General features: G+C 37.5%; 1 long non-coding RNA gene across 1 annotated transcript; it reads right to left on the bottom strand.

Annotated features, from left to right (window-relative positions):
- Positions 1-677: 677 nt before the first annotated feature.
- LOC140714884 (uncharacterized) lies at positions 678-17,198 on the bottom strand. The gene is made up of 5 exons (XR_012096018.1): positions 16,915-17,198; positions 14,168-14,281; positions 8,636-8,678; positions 3,125-3,238; positions 678-1,038 (listed from the first exon to the last, which is right to left on the bottom strand). It is a non-coding gene; the product is annotated as an uncharacterized lncRNA (long non-coding RNA).
- Between the last annotated feature and the right edge of the window lie 80 nt (positions 17,199-17,278).

Genomic DNA, 17,278 nt, shown 5'->3' with positions numbered 1-17,278 from the left:
AAAACTCCATCCAGAGAGTGGTGGGAAATGAACCCGGGTCGCCTGTACTGTAAAGCATTGTGCTTACCACTATGCTACCATGTGTGTGCCAATGCAAATCATGCCAGATCTACCTGGTCCAATTTTGTGATTGCCACAGTTTTACCCAGAAAACATCTCTAGTGCAATTTAATTAGGGTGAAATTGAAAATGGATTATGTAAAGGCAAAAAATAACTAAGAACTATTGAATAAATCAATTAAGTCAATAAAATGCAGTGGAAGGGTGCTTATGATTTACGTACTAGTAAGGCACCGTGAGGGATTATTGGAGATAGTTTCATTGGATGTAAGACTAGGCAGAATAATCTTGAGAGACATGAGAGAAATTTAAGTTTACCTGTAAGAAAAACACAGAATCCAGGGTTTTTGTCAGGAGATGGATACCCTGGTATTTAGCCTAAGGAAGAGTCGTGTGAGTGGTGCAACAGAAAGTGAATTCTAAATTGGAGAAACCTATTATTCAAATACAATGGTGCCTTTATAGTTTTTTTTGTATCCTATGGCACGATAAATAATAGAAGTACTGCAATAGTTCAGGTCCTAATTCAAAGGTAAAAGTAACCAGCTGCAGTCACAATCTGTCCTTAACGATGGCACAAACTCTGTTCAGCCTTACAGTGATAGATATGTGGGTACAGTATGATATCAAGACACTTCAAGTGCCTCCCAATCATAGTGTATCCTTAATGTTGAATGAAAGTCCACACTTCTACAAAGAAAAATCGAGGCCTTTTGAAAATCTCAAAGAATCAGCATTATTTAATATGGGGTGGTATGGTAGCATAATGCTATTATGCACCAGCGACCTCCGGTCAATTCCCGCCACTGTGTGTGAGGAGTTTGTACATCATCTCCTTGACGATGTGTGTTTCCTCTGGGTGCTCTAGTTTCCTCCCATCTTCTAAAGATGTGCAGGTGAGAAGGCCAATTGGTCTCATGGGTGTAATTGGGTGCCATGTCTTCATGGGCTGGAAGATCCTGTTACTGTGCTGTATCTCTAAATTTAAAAAAAATGAAATGGAGCTTTTCAGTGGATCAGGTGGGATGGTCACAGTAGTCACATACCTCAAAACAGGGAATACCGTTGAGCAATGGAATAAACATGCTCCTTCTGTAACAAGAACTGACTTTGTTGGCTAACAATCTCTCATTAATGGCTCTAACATGGTGTAATCATGTAGGTAGCTGAAATTCCCCAAAGCATTCTGTTAATTTCCCTCCAAGCTCATTGACAGAAAGTTTGAATTTCAGTGGTTGTGCTCATCATCCCCAGTGTTTCTTTATGTTCTTGATTCCCTTCAGCTGAATAAACATGGTTTCACAATTCAATGTAACTGGTATATCTAAAAAATGTTCCTGCAGTTTTCTAGTACTCTAAATGATAAAGGATCACAAGGGTATTGTTCAATGAATAACAATGGGGGGAAAGATGAAAGATTGCAATGGCTAATTTGTCATGTTGTTCTGAGAATGCACATTGCATAAGGTGTGACGGCTTTCTCTAATCTCATCTCAAATTAATATTAGTAGCACATGGAATGGTTTTACTGTGGATGCATTTGCTGGTCCAGTTATTATGCATTGACCTCCATCTTAAAAATAAAATCCTTTCTTTGATCATTAAAAAATAATAATTAAAATATCATATAGTTGGCTTCTCAACTCTACTTAATCTCAGCTCTTAATGGTGAAAATATTCTTTTATTTATTTTTCTTTCCAAATAGTACATCTCTTTGTTGACACATGACACTCTTTGTAGATTCAAGTACCATGCATAGATTTTTAGTCTTCATTTGTTAAGGTAGCAGAAGAATATTGGAGTGCATGGGGGATGGGGTATAGTTACATCTAAACCTCTCTATTCCTCATCCTGACAAAATGCTTGGAACATGAATACTCTGTTTCGTCAGAGTGATTAGTACAAGGCCAAGAGTAATGGCCTTCCTTGACATCACAAAGTCTTTAACACCATTAACAATGTTGCAATGTCAGAATAGCTAATTCAAATTTCCTTTTATCTCCTATTTGTTATTCATTAAATATACCTTTGCTTCCTTTTTGAAGAGGATTGAAGCTTAATCGCATGCTTTGTTTGCTCTCCCGACCATTTAAACTAACTGTGTGCTGACCTTACTACTTTTATTAGTAACCTCCTCAAGTAGGCAAGGCTATTCACCAGGAACACAATATGGAAAATTACATCCACTGCAGTCTTATGTGATCTAGTCATATTCTACCATTTTCCTTTATGTTGTGGCAGTTGAACAGAGATCCCACACAATTCAACTTGTGTACAACATGAGCTGCATATTGGCAGATGGCAACTGACTCCGTTGATCTATCTTGGGTCATCTTATAATTTTCAATTGCTCTCTGTGCTTTTTCCATGAATCCCTGAAAAACAATCAGCATAGAATGGGAATTATGGGCTTCATCTTTGCTTGGAAGGAAGACTATGCTGATATACATGGAAAGAAATTGGACAAGTGTAAGTGCTCCTAAGTACCAAAATCTGAGTTTACTTTAAGAGGCAAGCACTTACCAGTAGAGACATAGGTGGAGAGATTAAAGGTTTTTAGGACCTGGACTCTAGTTCTAGATTCCCTATTTCTACCCGGATGAGCCCATACATGTGTGCATTTCAATAATTTGTTTCATTCTTCTAAACATTAAATAATAGAAGGCAATCCTGCTACATCTCTCCAATCTGCCATCCAGGAAATCTTGTAAATTTTTGCTGAACTCCTTTTTTTACATAAGGAACCCCAAAATTGCACACAATACTTCAGGTGTTCCATTTATATGTATTATGACTGCTCAAATAATTACATCCAATCTGCCTATAACAGTTTTCTTTGTACTTGTTTGCTAACTGTTTTTTTAATTCTCAGGCAAGATATTAAAAATTATTTCTCTTTATGTGGTTTAGCTCAATAACTGCTAAGGAAATCATGAGCAAAGAGCAAAGAAATATACAATCTCATGAACATAAGTAGTAGACTTCTGAATGAATGCATGTCTAGATACTTCATTGTATAATGAACTGTAGGATCAGATGAAAGTGCTAGGGAAAAGGGATTACTTGATGAAGCAGATTTGATCATGGAGGAGCAGCAGTGAAGCAGGAACATTCTGGACAGATCATCTTGCTCTGATCTTTGTTCAAAGGTCCATGGATTCTTAGCCATGGTGCTCTCTAAAAGATAAAACCATAAATGGGATTTATTTTATTCCATCAAATGTTACACCACTGTTTTTAAAAGGATGTAGACAGAAAGTGGGTAGATATAAGCCTGTTAGCTTAATGTCTATTGTCGAGAAAATGCTTCAAGTTATCACTGAGTTTGAAATAGTGAGAGGCTCCATAGAAGTGGACAGGCAGACACAATACGGATTCATGAAGGACAGGTCCTGTTCGATTTATTTATTTATTTATTTGTCGATCGATATGCAGTACGGAGTAGACTCTTCTGGCCCTTCGAGCTGTACCAACCAGTAATCCCCCAATTTTAATCCTGAACCAATAACAGGACAATTTACAATGGCCAATTAATCCACCAACTGGTATGTCTTTTGAATGTGGGAGGTAATCAAAGCACCCAGAGGAAACCCACTCAGTCATGGGGAGAATGTACAAGTTCCTTACACACAACGATGGGAATTGCACCCGGGTCACTGGTACTGTAAAGCATTGTGCTAACCACAACTCTACCGTGCTACACACACAAAATGCTGGAGGAACTCAGCAGGCCAGGTAGCATTTGTGGAAAAAAGTACAGTTTACGTTTCAGGTCGATACCCTTTGGCAGAACTGGAGTAAAATGCTGAGGAGTAGATTTAAAAGGTGGGGGAAGGGGAGAGAAAAACGCCAGGCAATAGGTAAAACTTGGAGGAGGTAGAATGAAGCAAAGAGCTGGGAATTTGATTGGTGAAAGAGACAGAAGGCTATGGAAGAAAAAGGGGGGATGAGCACCAGAGGAGCTGAGGGGTGGGCAAGGAGAGAGGAACAAGGGGATGAGAAATAGTGAAGGGGGGTAAGGCATTACTGGAGTTTGAGAAATCGATGTTCATGCCATCAGGCTGGAGGCTTCCTAAACGGAATATAAGGTGTTGTTCCTCCAACCTAAGTGTGGCCTCATGTCGACAATGGAGGAGGCCATAGATGGATGGAAATGGGATGTGGCTACCCAGACGGTATACGTCCCATTCCCATTCTGATATGTCTATACATGGCCTCCTCTACAGTCAAGATGAAGCCACACTCAGGTTGGAGGAACAACACCTTATATACCGTCTGGGTAGCCTCCAACCTGATGGCATGAACATTGACTTCTCTAACCGCCGTTAATGCCCTTCCTCCCCTTCTTACCCCATCCCTGATTTATTTATTTTCCCCCCTCCCCTCTTTTTCTCTCTCTGCCCATCACTCTGCCTGTTCTCCATCTCCCTCTGGCGTTCCCTTCCCCCTTTCTTTCTCCATAGGCCTCCCGTCCCATGATCCTTTCCCTTCTCCAGCTCTGTATCCCTTTTGCCAATCACCTTTCCAGCTCTTAGCTTCACCCTACCCCCTCCGGTCTTCTCCTATCATTTCACATTTCCCCTTCCCCCTCCTACTTTCAAATCTCTTACTATCTTTTCTTTCAGTTAGTCCTGACAAAGGGTCTCAGCCCAAAACGTCAACAGTGCTTCTTCCTATAGATGCTGACTGTCCTGCTCCGTTCCACCAGCATTTTGTGTGTGTTGCTTGAATTTACAGCATCTGCAGATTTCCTCATGTCAAGTTCTTGGGATTCAGCTCTTTTGAAACAGAATTAGGTTTATCGTCACTAACATAGGTCATGAAATTTTTTGTTTTGTGTCAGCAGTATAGTGCAATACATATAAGAAATTATCATGTTACAATAAAAAATAAAATAAATAGTGCGAAAGCACAATGTGCTAGGATTGAAAATCTGAAATTTAAGAGATACTGGAAATACATAACAAGTCAGGCATTGCTGTAGGGAGACACATAGAGTCAATATTTCAGGTTGATGAATTTCCTTTTGAACCTGGGCTTCCATGTTACATTTCACCTCCCTGTAATTGTGAGCTTCCCTTCTCCTTCATCTGCTGTTGTTTGTACCAGATTATCAGGTGGCAAATATTCTCAGATCTCCACAGAATTGCTGCTTCTCTGATTAATTGACCTATTCCTTCTCCAGACCTGGCTTTTTTTAAAAGACTCAACTCTACTTTCCAACAACTCCCAGTTTAATAATCCCATGTTGAACAGCAGTTCCACTGCAGATATGCCAACAGACATCAAAGTTAACTACTAGTGACATTTTGGAAGAGTTGCGGTAATAAAGGAAGAGCAGATATAAATCTTGACAGATGGGCACAGATTGGGTGCAACTCACCATGTCAAATGCAGTGCTTAAATAAATAGAACAATGGGATTTTTTTCCCCCACAAACTTGAAGGGAAGTTAATAAATCGGCTGTATCTCCATAGAACGGAGAAAAGAATTACAATTTTATTTATTCATTCACTTCTGCATTTTGTATTTGTTTGAAAGAAAATACATTTAGGAGTCTTTGGAGTGCTGCAATCTTGAGTTTCCTTCCCATCATACCCTGCTGTAACAAAATGGCTTTTGGAAGAACTCCATTTACTTCACAATACTGAACTTGGGATCATCGTTGAAAGATATCGACTTCACATTATTCATCCCTTTTGCTTCTGTTGCTTTGAAAATGTCATTTTAGTGATCATGATAGCTATTTTTATGATGATCAGCAGGATTGTCTATCATCAGTGAAGGACCATTATTAATCCTTTGTTAAAAAGATGATGCTTTTTGAAAATCCTTGGCTGTATTTTCTTTTTTCTAATGATTAGAAAATGCTTTGGCAGTAACAATTCTTTTTTGAATTACTATGGAGAATGAATCACACTGGCACAAAATGGCTTTCCATAAAAGCAAATTAGGCACAGGCTGTTTGTGTCCCAGTAAATAATCCAGGCACAATGCTTATTTTTTTATTAGCTTTCCGTAATATATCAGACTACAAAGTGATAACTAGCTCTAGCTGATAATACTGGAATTTTCTTCAAGAATTGAGATTAAAATGGTTTAATATTACTTGAGTCATCAGCCATAACTGTTAGGGCATAGATATGTCCATTAACTGCTCAATTGAGCTAAATCAGTTGAACGTCAGAACTGTACATGAACATATTCATTATGAAGAAAAAAGTCATAATTTTTACACTTCATTAAACGCTAATCATATCTGCTTTAATAGCGAGGCTGAAAATTGGAAGATGCATATAAGATAAAAGTGAAGGTTGATTAATGCCCTCTGATAGCTCCTGACATTAAATATGATATTTAAATGACAACATCAATCTAACAGTCAGTAAATTAAAGGTACTTGTGAAAGTTTACATTTGGCAATAGAATAAACACAAGTACACTGACTTTTTTTTGATAAGGTAATTTTAGGGCAGATCGCTAATTTTCATAAAGCAAATTCACACACAAATTCACACACTTTGAAAGTGAACACAAGAAACTAAGGTGGAGGATGATAGGTCCTTGACTAGTTAGGGCATGAAAGATGATGGGGAGAAAGCAAGTAAATGGAATTGAGAGGGAAAATAGATCAGCCATGATCAAATGGGGCAACAGACTTGATGGGCCAAATGGCCTAATTCTGCTCCTATCTCTTATGGACTGAACTCGGTATTTTAAAGTACATTTCATTTCCACATTAAATCATATTGACGGCACTGCCTGAAAAGAACACAAAACAAATATAGATCTCAAATATGAATTGAGAAATGTACATGGGTGAACATAGCTCCAGCAAGCTTGACAACATTCAACTCAAAGCACCCCAGCTAACGGGCAGCCAATTGACCAAACTAAACATTCACTTCACCTCAGTGCATAATGGCAAAAATTGATGTTGTTTACAAACAATTTTAGTGAGACTTCTTCAAGAACACATTCTAAACTATGGTCTCATCACCACAAAGGTCAAAGATAGCCATATTCCATTTTGACATGGAAGATATTACAATTCCTTCACCTTCACTCTTTAAAAATTGTCATTGTCTATCTAGCAAATCTGGTGTGGTAGTTTTAGAAGGTGGTTCATGGTTCACTCTCTTCTTAAAGTCCTTTTGAGACAAACATTACAGTTGGTCTTGCCAGTGACACCCACATCATCCCAATGAACCAGAAAAAAAAGATATCTGGTTAAAACTCATTAAATGTGTCTCCTCTCTTTTAATGCATGCATTATTCCCTAATTTTAAATTGACACATCATCAAAATAATTGACAAGTGCATTCATCATCTATCTGCTTTTAACACTAACAATAACCTTGTGGCTATAAACATTAAAAACAAGCTATGTGTTAATTTCCAACAATTTTGTTTTCTTTTCTAAAAGAAGTATCATTTTAATTGCCTGAGTTGAATAATGATTTCCTATCTGGTAGTATCTGACTGTAGGGGTATATATTCATGCTAGTTTTCCTTTTTTTTAAAAAAAGAAAGTTATCTCATGAATTATATTTCAATAGCTCACATATATCAATGAAACTGTTCTGAAAGCTTAACATTCTGGCACCAAGCTCTATCAGATTATTAATACACAATCAAGTTTTTAAAACAATTGCTCTAATTCATTTCTTTTAAAACTCCACTGAAGCCCAAGTACTAATGTTCCAGAATTTAGAAGTGCATTATTCAATAACACATTCTGGCTTCCAAAGACATTGTGGTTGTTCTTGATACAAATTCTATAAGACTTTCTTCCAAACATTACACCAGTTTATATTTAAGTGAATACTCCATTCTGAGCACTAGCAACAATTCATCTTCTTTTAATATACATCCATGTACAAGGTACATCAACATTTTGGATCAGTCAACCAGAATCTGGGAAATTTGGATGGATTGGCTTTCAAAGCAATCTTCCTTCCAACCCTCCTGTGACAACTATAATTCCTGCACTCTTCCTCCAATTCTGAGGAAAGATCCCTGACCCAAAACATTACCTACAGAAACATGAGGACATTTGCAGATGCTGGAAATCCAAAGCAACACACACAAAATGTTGGTGATACTCAGCAGGCCAGGCAGCATCTATGGAAACAATTGATGTTTCAGGCAGGAAAGAAAGAGGAAAAGTCAGTGTAAGAAGATGGGGGAAGGGAGGAAGAAGTACATGGTAGTAGGGCCTACAGATCTTGTTTTCATTCTTCCCTTCTCCTTCCTCTGCCTCTTAAAACTTGCATTATCTCTAATTATCCTCAATTCTAATGAAAAGACATTAGACTAAATATTTTCTTAAAAGTAATCAACTTCTTCCCATTATCCATTATCCTGTTTACACACATTTTAACTTTGGAATTGAAAAGCTGAAAATCAATTTGGTAAATGGTGTTTTACAAATACAATTTAAGCATTTTTCCCTTATTTTACAATCACTGAAAGCGGAGGCAGAAAATCTTTCTCCACTTAAGCACAATTTTACATCTATTTAATGAGTATTCTGATATGGGAAAGCAACCACATACATACTTACTAACATACCTTTGGTGCATGTAGGTGATGCTCATTAATATTCATGACAGACCTTAAGTTTAAAACAAAAAGAAAACTTTTGTGAAATCTAGACACAATCAGGTCACAGCAGTGGAAAACCCTAATGGTGTGTTGATTTACAGAGCAATGGGACATCCTAGCTGAGAATGCAAAACTCTGCAGCACTTAAAAAGAGGGCAATAAAAAAAAGTTTGAACTGTATTGAAGGAAGTCTTAAATGTATACTGTACGGTAATAGGTCAGGTCGGTTTACTGGCATGAGGTCCTGTGGATCTGATTTTATTAATAAAAGATCAATGCCTTGTATGAGGAGTAAATTATCTAACACTAATTAAAGCTGTATTTATGCTTTCTATGCTCACTATTATCACATACAACTAGAGTGATACATAAATACTTAAAATGCATTTTAGCAAAATTTTCCACAAAGTAGATTGATATTTGATATTTCATTCCACTTTGGTACTCTGATATCAACAATGTGGCTGACTGACGAGGAAAATATCCTTCCAAAAATAAACACCTCCGTTTCCAATTACATTGATACCTTTGTAATAATTGCCTTAACCATGGTAACTTTACCTATTGGTGTTCCCAACGAGCATTCTGAGAGCTTATAACCTGTCAGAGATGGTATGTTGCAGATAAAACAAAGCTCCTGTGCTGCACAGTTTAAAAAAAAATTATACCTGGTGATTTTGTGAAGGATGTTCATCAGACATCTCACTTTTTATTGAAGTAGAGTTACCATAAAATTACTCTTGCACTGGAAGAATTATAGTGAAACAAACCCTAAACCTTTTTAATCTCTGCTCTGCACTCATCTCTGCTATTTTATTGCAGTATGTCCCTAAAAGGATTTTCTCCTGAATTTCATGAGCCACTGAAAGAATATTTTGGTATAATTGTTCTAACATCTGTAGAGTAAGATAAAAATGGAGCTGCATATCCATCTTGGTTGATAACAAGAAAAGAGGGAAGGTAATAAATAGTGTGAATGGAAGAAAGTATTTAAAGAAATAGGGGGATAATGGCCAGACTGACAGGATGGTGAAAGTAACTTAAATAACCATGTGGTAAAACAATGATGTGCAGAAAAGCATCTCTCAATGCACAACACATCAAATCTTGAAGCAGGTGGGCTCCAGCAGCAAAAGACCATGAACATACACTCAGTGAATGGTGGATTTCAGTTAATTGGGCAATTGGATATTTGAGAAGATGTGTGTTTGGAACGACTCAAAGAACAAAAGCTAATTGAGAAACTAAGATGGGATTTCCTTTGTTTATTTGGGACAGTACACCACTTAATTGGGATAGGACTGTTGCCAAACAATTTTTAACTAGCATCAGTCACATGCACTTGTGTAGCCTTTTTGGGCACCATGCCTGGAGGGAACACTTTTAAAATAGCATGAGTTGTGTATGTTTGTATTCAAAAAGCAGTTATTTTTGTCACTGATAGTTGACGAGAAATAAGCATTAAGAAAACTCAGTACTGCTTTGCTCACTGTGGTTTCATGCCTTCAGGCTTGGAGATACCAGAAATGACTGGAAGCAAAAATGAAATGATTTCACTACCTAAACAAGTTAGGAACTACAAAAAAATTGAAGGTATCGACAATCATCTTGAATGTTACAATGAAAATGAAGATGTGGAGTTTGCAATCGTCAAAACATTGTATGGTCTGTCCATTATCTACACGAGATGTTTGAGTTAATTTTATTCATTTAAAGTCTATCAAAAGAACATGGCAAAGTTCACTGAATGAATTTCTGCAATGATGACTATTAGGATCTAATATTCAGTTTTGTAGTACAGTAGTAGTATTGGTAGTGTTTTAATTTGGTCTGTCGAGAAAACAAAGCTCCTTTGCTTTACAGTTCAAAAAACATTATACCTGCTGATTTTGTGGAGGATGTCTTGTTCAGCAGACATTTAACATCATACTGAAGCAGAATCATACATAAAATTACTCTTGCACTGGAAGAATTATTGTGAAACAGGTCCTAAACCTTTTTAATCTCTACATCACGTTCATCTCAGCTACTTCACTGCAACTTGTAACTAAAAAGAATTTCCCCTGAACTTCATAAGCCCCTGAAAGAGTATTTTAACATAATTGTTCTATCATGTGTAGAGTATGATGGAAGAAATATGGAGCTGCAGGTCCATCTTGGTTGATAGCAAGGAAAGAGGAAAAGTAATATATAGTCTGAATGAAAGAAATTATTTGAAGAAATGGGGAGATTAAATTAGTGAGCAAAACTAACACGTAGAATTCAATAACAAGAGGCCCATTTTGGACATAAGGAAAGTAGATGAACATACACTGTGTGGCCACTTTATTAGATATACTTGTACACTACGTGCTAATGCACATTTCTGATCAGTTAATCATATGGCAGCAACTCGATGCATAAAAGCATGAAAACATGGTCAAGAAGTCCAGTTGTTGTTCAAAACAAACATCAAAACAGGGAAGAAATGTGATCTAAGTGACTTTGACTGTGGAATGATTGTTGGTGTCAGATGGGGTAGTTTGTGTATCTCAGAAGCTGCTGATTTCCTGGGATTTTCCTGGGACTGGTGCGATAGACAAAAAACATCCAGTGAGCAGCAGTTCTGTGGGTGAAAATGCCTTATTAATGAGAGAGGTTAGAGGAGAATGGCCAGACTGCTTCAAGCTGACAAGCAAGTGACAGTAACTCAAATAACCACATGTTACGATAGTGGTGTGCAGAAGAGAAACTCAAACACATCAAAACTTAAAGTGATTGGTTACAGTAGCAGAGGGGCACAAACATACAGTCAGTGTCCTCTTTATTAGGTACAGGAGGTATCTAATAAAGTGGCCACTGAGTGTATTTTCCAAATGGTGAGAACCCAGTCAATGAGGGAAGTTTATGAGGGTTAGATACAGAAATCATTCAAAACCTGGAGGAAAAGAACAAAAATAAATTAAAATAATAATGTAATGTTAATTTTCATTTCATGGGAACTAAAATACAAAGGAATTGAAATTATGTTATAGTCACAGAGAACTCCAATTACTCCCCGTCGGGATTATTTCAGCCAGTTCTGGGTATTGCACCTCAGGAAGGTTATATTGGCCTTGGAGCTGTTACAGTAAAAATTCAACTGAATTATAATGGCTTAAATTATGAAGAAAGTTTGCTTAGACCAGCTCATTTACCCTTGGGTATAAAAGTTTAAGGAATGATCAAACTACAATTCAGGAATTAATGGGGTAGGAAAACTATTTTCTCTGTTAGGTGAAACGAGAACATATTAGAACTAAAACTTGAAGACATGGTGACAAGAAGCATTTTTTCACACAAAGGGTAATGGAAGTCTAGACGTCTTTCTCAAAAAAAACAGCTAAGGCAAGGTTAATTAAATATTTCCAACCTATGATTAATAGATTTGTATAAGGCAATATTAAGGGTTATGGAACGGAGACAGGCTAGTGAATTTGAGAGAGTGCAGATGACTAAATTGAATATCAGAGGGAGACTGAAGGGCTAGATGGTGTACTGTTCCTTTTCTGCAGTATACTTTGCTTTCTGAATAATTGTATAAAGTGGACCTCTGAAAGGTGAGATGCATATTGATCACATCAGTCAAAGACGTGTGAGAGAACACACAGAAACAATGGAGACATACAAGTTGTCTCAGCAAAGCAGACATCCATAAAAGAGATAAAAATGATGGTTTTAAGTGGAGTGTCACAGACATAAGAATGAGAATGGTGCTTAAGGCATAGAAGACAAAGAGTAGATGACACAAAAAGGAATCCGAGAAAGAAGCAGAAAGTCTGTTAGAGGAAGATAATTCTAACATTTTTGTCTGTGAGCAATGTCAGTGGAGATTAACTGTTTTACAAGAGACATTAAGCCACCTATTTACAACCTGCCATTACAGGAGGCTGGCTCTCTTACAGACTGCAAGAGGTGAAATGTAATAGTTCAATGCTAAGATGGCAGGTCACCTGGTTGATATCTTAATCTGAAAATCAAACACAATATAAAAAAATTAAATGGGACCATAAATAGTTTTGCATATGCCCTTTGACGGTTGCCAAATTTTCAGTGTCTCCAAGGATTTCACCCGTCACATTAAAGTCAGACAGTTCAACTGCTTTATTAAGTTATTGGTGAATCTTCTAAGATTTATTTTGCCTCACCAGATATGCTGCCAATGCTTTTTCTCTTAACTGCAAGCTTCCCACATGACACACTTGTTCTCATCTCATACTGGACAGTAATTCAAGAAAAGCTCATGCTTGCTCTATTCAACCAAAGACCAAAACTCAATTATTAATCAAAAGTTAATTTCTGTTTCTACTGGTCAATATTTCTCATAATCATGAAAGACTTCATCGTCTCTGAATGTTTAATAATAATTTAATATATTTATTTCACTAGTGTGATACCTGTGATATAAATATAACTTTCTTTCATATGTACTATTTTTAGCACTATGTAATTAATAGATCACATTTAATACAATTCTTTGGCAGATGACAGGAACTACTCCCCCTGCAATAGCTACTCTTCATAAGTAAAATATTAAATAGTAAATGGTATCACTAACCATCTTTAGTTTAAATCTATCCTCATTGCACACATTCACCCATGACTTGGTTCAAATAAAACCTTACATCAAAAATGCTATGAAGTTTACCATTAACATCATTGCAAAGGTCTTCAACGGGAAGGCCTTCAACTTCCATCCACTTAGCGGTTTGGGTCCGGTATATAATTAAAATATTCGTAATTAGCAAATGAAAAGTTCACTAATCATGCAGATATACTTTATTAGCATCCCAGTTTTTCAGAATGTCGAAAGCATTGAAATATGCATGATAGTTCTTTTGTATCATTTTGATAGTTATAATAACAGAGAATCCATCCAATGCAAATGTAACACCAATGGAAACAGAATGCTTTGGATCCATTAAATTTTTTGAGTGATAAAATTTTTTTTAAAAAATTCTGCCCCCATCTTATAAAAACAGCATTTATTTCCATCATTTTAATTATGAAATGAACATTCATAGTGGTGCCAATTTATTCATATTAATTATCTTGCATTTGATTTTTAAAGTGTTTACACAAAGGTATTGATCAAAAAGATATTGAATCTTGCCCCTGCATAGGTAGTGAAATATTTTAATGGAAAGTGCTATTATGTCACATACAAAAAAAATGCAACACAGCTATTTCAGGAAAGCCTGCATAAGAATGGATAGGAATGGGAAAACACATATAATACAAAATTTGATATATCATTATTATTATTTGTTCAATTGATCTCAAATTAAATTAAACAAAACAAAATAATGTAAACTAAATAAATGTCTCTCCCATAATATTAAACTCATTTTTGGAATGTAAGTGAGTTTTGGTTCACAGCAAGTGAAATGCTGCAACTGCTGCCAATGTGAATGAAAAACAGAGTAGCCTGGAACACTCAACAGATATGGCAGCATTATGGCAAGAGAAGGGTTCAGGCACCTGTTAAATCAATGGGCCTTGGGATGCACAACCACTGGCAGAAATGGCACAGGTTTGATACTCATCTTCAAAGTCATTTGGGGGATAGGAAGATGCCTTCGGAGACACTGTTGTCTACAAAAGGAGAAAGAAATCGATTAGTTATGACAAACCAACGAGCCTAACATGCTTGGCAATCTAATAATTGGAAACATCCCAATGGTGACCATCAATTTGCATTCAGGGAGATGTGTCGGGTCAGTCAGCAAGGATGTGGTATGGGAAGGCTGTAATGTGGTACACAATTTTTAGAATACACTAGCAGAAGTTTTGATAATGATAGTGCATTTGAAGTAGTTTACATGGATAATAGTGTTTGATGCAAGATTAACTCTGGTTCCAAATTAAAGTGGCAGATTTGATGAGAGAGAGAGAGAGAGAGAGAGAGAGAGAGAGAGAGGGAGGGGGAGAGAGAGAGAGAGAGAGAGAGAGAGAGAGAGAGAGAGAGAGAGAGAGAGAGAGAGAGAGGAGAGAGAGAGAGAGAGAGAGAGAGAGAGAGACACACAAAATTCATTAGGAATTTCATTAAATTGAGAGTTATGTGTGTGTATATACAAATCATCTGCTTTTAAATATGGGGGATGACTAAGAGATTTTTTGAGAATACCCAAAATTGGCACTGTGAATGGGAATGACAAAGGAAGGCCCAGGTACCAGGAAGAAATCAATGCACTGGTTTGGTGAGCATAATAAATAGCAAAAGGAATTGCAGCTGGTGAAATATGAGGTTTGGGGGTGTAAGAGGAAAAGAATTCATGAAAAATTATGAGTTACTAATAAGTATTAAATCTAGTTCATATCCTTATTTCTTAGACTGACAGGATTTTTGAAAATCATGTGCATATATCACTGAAGTTAGTGAATTAGATCTATTGAGATGGTTAAGAAGGCATTTGGGATATTTGCCTTTTTAAAAAAAATATAAGAGCAGAAAGGTCACACTAGAAATGTAGAAAACATTGTTAATTCACAGCCACAGTGTACTATTCTCATCACCACACTAGAGTAAGGTTTCCATACAAGAAAGTGTGCACAGAAGATTCACTGTGATTCACTGTACAGTACCAGGATTTTATAGCTATGGGGAGATAATGTGAAGGTTTAGGCTGTTCACTTTAAATGAAAGATTAACAGTAGATTTAAGTGTGTGCACAAAATTATGAGAAAGTAACAAGAAGGCGCAAAATCACATGAAACATTATTAGTGTATACAGATTTAATTTAATTGATAAACGATTTAGTTGAGTTTTCACTCAGTTGTTTGGTCATGCAGTTCAACATATTTAAAGAAGTATTCGATAACAATTGAAGAGTCCTAACTTACAAGGCTTCAGATGGAGATTTTAAAATTGGGAATAACTTAAAATGGCTACATGAATAAGGTAGATAGAATAGCCTCCGTCAGTGCTGTAAAAACTTATGTCTTTATGAAAGATTCCAGTTATTGACCAGAAGCATTAATCATTCTGCCCATGGATCATGCTTGTTTGACTTCCAAAATGCATTTCCTTTCAGTATTATATTAGTTAAATGTGCCTCACAAAAATCTCCATCAGCATATGGAAATGTTGTTTTACCACTAGAAAAATACATTATCCTATTCCGTGAAGACTGTGATCATCCAGCTTATCTACCTCATGATTTTATAAACCTTGATAAGGTCATCTCTCAGTCTCTTTCTCTCCAGGGAAAACCTTCACAGATTATCCAGTATCTCCTCATAACTCAAGCCCACCAAACGTGGCAACAACTTTGAGAATCTTTTCTGCACCCTCACTAGCTTAATCATATGCTTTTCCATAGTATGGCACCCAAAACTGCAAACTGATATTCCAGATGTGACGTCACCAAACTTCTGTGTAACGTGATGTCCCAGCTCTTACACTCTGTGTCCCATCTGATTTAGGTAGGTATGCCTTTGAATCACCTGTGCAATCACTTTCAAGAAACGAGGTACATGTACCCCTTGGTCTCTCTGTTCTACAAAACTCCCCAGGAGCCTGTCATTCACTGCACACAGTTTAACTTCTCAAAATGCATCAATTTGTACTTGCCCCAGTTAAGTTCCATCTGCCAGTTTTCCTGGTTGCCCTGTATCCCATTGTATCCATAGGCATCATTCTTCACTGTCCACTGTCTATTGATTATGGTATTTCTATGTTACATTGTTGTACATACTATTTATTATAAATGACTGTAAATTGCACATTTACACGGAGACAGTGTAAAGATTTTTTACTCATCGTGTATATAAAGGAAGGATGTAAGTAATAAAGTCAATTCAATTCATTCACAAACTTACTGATCATGCCATCTATTTTCAAAATATTAGTCCGTATAACAAACAGCAAAGAACTCAGCACCAATTCCTGTGACACATTGCTGGTCACATGACTCCAATCCGGAAAACAACCCTCCACTACCACCCTCTGCCCCTTTTCACTATGCCAAATTTATATCCAATTGGCTCACTCACTATGGATTCTATGTGATCTCATCTTCCAGATCAATCTACCATGTGGCATCTTGTCAAAAACCTTGTTAAAGAGTGGGCAACATCTTGCCCTCATCAGTCCTCAAGATCACCTCTTCAAAAAACCCAAATGATTTCATGAGAACTGATTTCCCACACACAAATCCTTGGTCCTCACCTTTCAAAATGCAGGCAAGGTCCTGTTCAAGTTTGCATCTGTGGAGTTGATACTTACGGAATATTACGGGGAGCATTGTTCGGTGGATTGATCAGACTCCCAGATCCAAATCTGCCAGCAGTGCCGCTGCACGGGGCGCGATGAATTGCGGATTCTGCAGTGAAGTTGTCCCCCCTCCCGGTCCCTGCCGGCCGGCCGGCCGGCGTCCCCACACGCGCTCCGGGCTCTGTTTACTCCTCGGCAACTCCCCGCGCTGCTCCCAGGTGGCGCTGATCGCAGCCAAATGAAGCGGACGGTCCGCGCGCGCGCGCTCGCGCGCTGCCCGCCGCCGCGTCCACCCCGCGCTCGCGCGAGGCGCGCTCTTCCCCACACCTTCGCCACCTGTGGCCGCGCGCACACGCCTTGCCCTCCCCACCCGCCC

This window comes from Hemitrygon akajei, chromosome 22, assembly GCF_048418815.1.
Source record: "Hemitrygon akajei chromosome 22, sHemAka1.3, whole genome shotgun sequence".
NCBI lineage: Eukaryota > Metazoa > Chordata > Chondrichthyes > Myliobatiformes > Dasyatidae > Hemitrygon > Hemitrygon akajei.
This window is presented reverse-complemented; position numbering and strand designations above follow the sequence as displayed.